The sequence below is a fragment of the Carassius auratus genome, chromosome 30 (genome assembly GCF_003368295.1).
Source record: "Carassius auratus strain Wakin chromosome 30, ASM336829v1, whole genome shotgun sequence".
In the NCBI taxonomy this organism is placed as follows: domain Eukaryota; kingdom Metazoa; phylum Chordata; class Actinopteri; order Cypriniformes; family Cyprinidae; genus Carassius; species Carassius auratus.
Window position 1 is genome coordinate 22,020,092 of NC_039272.1, and position 5,070 is coordinate 22,025,161.

The following is a 5,070-nucleotide window of genomic DNA, read 5'->3' on the forward strand; positions in this document are numbered from 1 at the left end:
ACCGTGTATGGCCAGGCAACTTACACTTAAAATGTAAAACAACCAATTAAAATGTTTCTTACCTTTTTTTATTAATATTTTTACATTTTATTTAATGATTTTGCAACTGATTATTTGGACAAATATTGCATTTTTCTGATGCGTGTGGTAAAGGCGCAACATATGTATATATGATTATGTTACGATTAAACACCAATCGACTTGTTACAATCATATATATGTCTATGGATACGCCTTTGGAAAGTTGGAAAGGCACAGGGAGTGACGTTTTACGAGCTAATTTGATGTTAGCTTGCTACGCGCTCTGTAGTTGCTATGGTGATGACGGAGGCTTCATTGCGCCTGTTTGCAGATTAGCAAATAAGTCGGTTAGCTTTGGTCAAATCTTGTTGCAAATAAATGTACATCAAGTTTAAAACTGCTTGTACTTCCAATTTAATTTGTAATGTCCAATATCACGTTTATACAGGATGCTAATGCTCTCTGGCTATCAGAAATAAAACCACTTGCTGTCCACACAACCGGAAGGGTCTCCAGAACAAACATACTAACCGTTATATGTGAGCTGACTATTTAATGTGATAGCAAATATTTATCTGTAAATAATATGCACACTTCTTTCTTTTGATGTCAATGACTGTGTGTAAGCTAATAATAAACACGGAGTGGAAAAAATGAACCGATATTGTGTCTTTAGGTTACAAGTCCACCATTTCCCCAGACAGTTAATTTTCCGGGTTTGTAATAAAATATTAATTTAATTTAATAGACTAATAAATCAAATAACGTTAATTGTCTTTTTATTTTTAAGATCTAACGTTACAGATTCAGAGAGGACGTTTAAGGAAGTTTTCCGTATTAGTGAATTTTTTACCTATTGTATTACACCTATAGTAGCTATCAACCTAGAATAAGATAAAAAATCTTATAAAGTTTGATCATGTTTATTAGGACATCACAAAAGTACAAACACAGTAGAAAAGAAGTGTACACACCATACAAAACAATACACTATTGTTACATTATACTACATAGATATGGATAGTGAATACATTGAGATTTCAGAAGTCCTGGAGTGGTAATGTAGATAATATAGATAGATTATATACACTTCAGGGGTGTTTATTTAAATAACATGAATAACTAAACGTTTTATGTGTACATTTATTATTATTATTATTATTATTAAGAAATGTCCTTTGTATTTGTCTCTCTGGGTTCCACTGAGTTTTAAGGTTGGCTGAGTATCAGAACTTAACTGTTATACTGTGGTTTCACATCACATCTCATCATGTTCTGTTACAGACCAGAGCAGCTCAAGACCAGGAGGTGGCGATATTGACTGAGACATTTTGGTGCTTAATGACTCATTCCAACAGTCTGCAACTTTTGTTTAGTTCCAGTAAGTTCTCATCATGCATATATCATCCCAACTAAATTTTTTTGCTTTTCATTCTGTAACTTTTTGATTCAAATGTTTTTTTTTTCCATGTTTAAGTCAGAAACCCAGCTGAAAGTTTATCCTGTTTACACCAGAGAAAGATAAATGAGCTGTAGTCAGATAAACAATAAGGTAATGAGATGATTGTTCAGACTCCTTTTTGTGTTTACACCAAAACTGGAGAGCTTGGATGCTGTTATGATGGATGTTTCACATTAGCACTGTCTGACTGATGCATCTGGTTTGCTTGATAGTCTTCATGTGCTCAATGTGGCTGTAGACTAATGAGAGAAGGGTTTGAGTTGGCTGCTGGTTCAGGTCAGTGGAGGAGGATTTGGCTCAATCCCAGTCCCAGGCCAAGAACGCCGTGAGAGGATGGGACCTCTCATCCCAATTACATACACAACTCTGCCAGCTTAAAGTAATAAACAGCGGTGTAGGCTAATAGCTTTTTCTGTGTTTTTTTTTTCTTCCAGTAAATAGAAGAATATTAAAAACAACTGTTCGAGACAAGTCAATGGGAGGTTGCCATTTTTATACTGTGTCTCTGTGACACTATCAAAACATTGATTAGTTTGTTTGCGCATCTAGACTAGCCCAAACACATTGCAACAATAGTTCAATCATTGGCGAGAGATTTGGACAGGCTTATCTATTTGACTGACCAAGGAAAAGCAGAGGAGGGGTCAGTCTTTATTTTCGCATTTCCACTTGGGGACACTATTGGGCCAAAAAAAAACAAAAAACATTTCAGCATTAAGAAATGTTATCAACAGTAAAAGGTCAGTCAGTGGTCATAATCAGAAGTATTTATCCTTATACTGATGTGAATTGGTGGCATCACACCAAAGCAGAAGTTTTCATAACAGATGCCACAGTAGAATTTCCTGTTGACAAGTGTATACTACCATGATGTGGCAGAGACAGAACAGCATGAGTCTCAGCTCAGATAGTATTGATTTGAGATCAGCTTTAGCAAGCTTAGCTTAACTGCAGGTCGGCACAGTCTGTACCAGCCTCAGAATAACTGCAAGTGCATCTTGTATTACAGGACTTAGCACATTCATTGAGATTGTTCAGAATGATGAAAAGAGGAATCGCTGTTACACCATTTATATTTGTTCTTCATTCTTAGCTTGACACATGACTGGTGTAACAAGGTGACTTCATCTGTACTCTTATGCTTATAGCAGGGGTTTTGCTTCAAGTTTTTAATTGATTTTATAGATGCCTACCAAACAAAGTAACAAAGTTGCTTATCTTACAAAAAGCTCCTTAAAATAAAACCACATTTTAAATATCACCACTTAATGATCTGGACAAATGTGTTTTCTCCTCTCTTTTAAAAGTTGATAGGTAGATTTATTTAGCATCATCCTAACTATGGACAATTATATTGAAGGAATTGTTTGCGGAAAAAAAAGCTGTAAAATGTACTCATTCAAGATGTAGATGAGTGCCTTTCTTTATCGGAACAGATTTGGAGAGATTCAGCCTTACATTTCTTGCTCATCCTCTGCAGTGAATGGTTGCCGTCAGAATGTGAGTCCAAACAGCTGATGAAAATATCCCAATAAGTAATCCAGCACATCAATAATGTCTTGTGAAGTGGAAAACTGCATTTTTTTAGAACTGTTTTGGACCAATACGAGTCAGACATGATGAGTTTTTTCACTGGAGAAAACAGTATTATTGATAAGGATTTGCATTTTACCTGGAAGCAACAGTTTGAGGATAAAAAAGTATTTATTAATTTTTCGTTTGTAAGCATGATGATTTTTACTTCCTTCAATGCTGATCGATTGCCTGAAGTTGTGGATTTCTTGTAATAATTTTTTCCGCTGTTCGGAATCTAATTCTGACGGCACCCATTCACTGTTTGCTAAATTTATCCAAATCTGTTCTGATGAAGAAAAAAACTCATCTACGTCATTGACAACCAAAGGTTGAGTATATTTTCAGCAAATTTTTGGGTTAATTATTCTTTTAATTGCTTATTACTATGTTTTTCTAAATATCTGTAAACCCTTTTGTAACAGACCTGTGACCCACCGTTTTAGAACAGCTGGTTGTTCAGAGAATGTGGGCAAGTTCTTTCATTTCAGTTTTGTTATGTGTATTTCAGTGGGAGAGAAGTCATCTGCAGGCATTGTTGAAGCAGCATGAAGTGCAGCAGGTCCAGGTCCAGCTGGAAGAGGTTCAAGGTCTGATGAGACAGATGACCAGATGATGAGCACAGAACTGGAAAATGTCCTGCATATTATCCCAAATCACAGCTGCACTGTGGACACGCAACAGTGTTTGACTAACCAAATCAAGCAGCTCAGATGGGGGAATTCACAATACCTTATCTATTAGGTAGTTTCTGTACATTTTAAACTGATTATAGATTAAATAACCCCTTACATGGGCATTGTTGATGCTCAATGGCTGGAACAGGAAGAGCTATGAAGATATGTTACAGAAATATTTCCTTTGATCCAAGCTGAGTGTTTTATTTTGCACTTCTTCTCATAAGTATTTCTTGCATGTCATCCGCACTATATACTGTTTGGTTTAACAGGCTGCATTGAGACAGACAGAGCTCAGACTCAGCATAATGCAAAGAGAGAGGGCCTGTCAGCACGCTGTGCTCTCAGAAAAGCTCTGCAGTGTTGATCAGCTTACTTTAGAGAAACAGCAGATGACCGCTGAGCCGGGACTGCGGTCTATGCAGCTTACCCAGCTGAAAGATAAAAACAAAGATTCATCGAAATCCCAAACCGCAGACCTGATATGAAACGACTTTAAAGTGTGTGTTGAGCAAGTAAACTGTCCCTGAAAACTTTATTTTAAAGTTTCCTTGTTACAGTGTAATTATACATTTAAGTACAGAGTAATATTAATTAACTACATGTACTTGCTGTATGGATAGGATTAGGATTAGGGTTAGGTTTTGGGTTACTTGCATGTAATTAAGGACTCCTTGAAAATAAAGTGTTACCATTCTTGCTTTATTGGACCGTTATTGTATACATTATATGGTAGAAACAAAATCTCAAAGCAAATGTCATCTGGGTCAGTGAAACTGTCACTTGGGTATATTTTTAGCAATAGCCAAAAAAACATTGTATGGGTCAAAAGTATAGATTTTTCTTTTATGCCAAAAATCATTAGGATATTGACTAAAGATCATGTTCAATGAAAATATCCTGTAAATTTCCTAACGTAAATATATCAAAACATAATTTATTATTAGTAATATGCATTGCTAAGAACTTCATTTGGGCAACTTTAAAGGCAATTCTTTTAATATTTAGAATTGTTTGCACCCTCAGATTCCAGATTTTCAAATAGTTGTATCTCGGCCAAATATTTTCCTATAACAAACCATACATCAGCTTATTTATTCAGCTTTCAGATGATGTATAAATCTCAATGTCAAAAAAATGGATACTTAAGACCAGGGTCACAACATCCATTGTATCCTCAATTAAAAATATGTTAAGAAAATTAAATGAAAAAGTAATTACACATTCTTTTTACCTTGAATACATGTGAGTGAATAAAAACCATTTTTTGCAGTAACATTTTTAACAAGTAACATTTTAAACAAGTATCATGAATTATCAATTCAAAAAAGTTTTGTG

At 35.1% G+C, this 5,070-nt stretch overlaps 1 long non-coding RNA gene across 2 annotated transcripts; it reads left to right on the forward strand.

Moving 5' to 3' along the window:
• The first annotated feature begins 308 nt into the window (after positions 1-308).
• LOC113050048 (uncharacterized) lies at positions 309-4,395 on the forward strand. 2 transcript variants are annotated; one of them, XR_003276708.1, is made up of 4 exons: positions 309-560; positions 1,306-1,402; positions 1,499-1,573; positions 3,567-4,395. It is a non-coding gene; the product is annotated as an uncharacterized LOC113050048 (long non-coding RNA). The 2 variants fall into 2 exon arrangements; XR_003276709.1 differs by lacking the exon at positions 1,499-1,573.
• Positions 4,396-5,070: the final 675 nt, after the last annotated feature.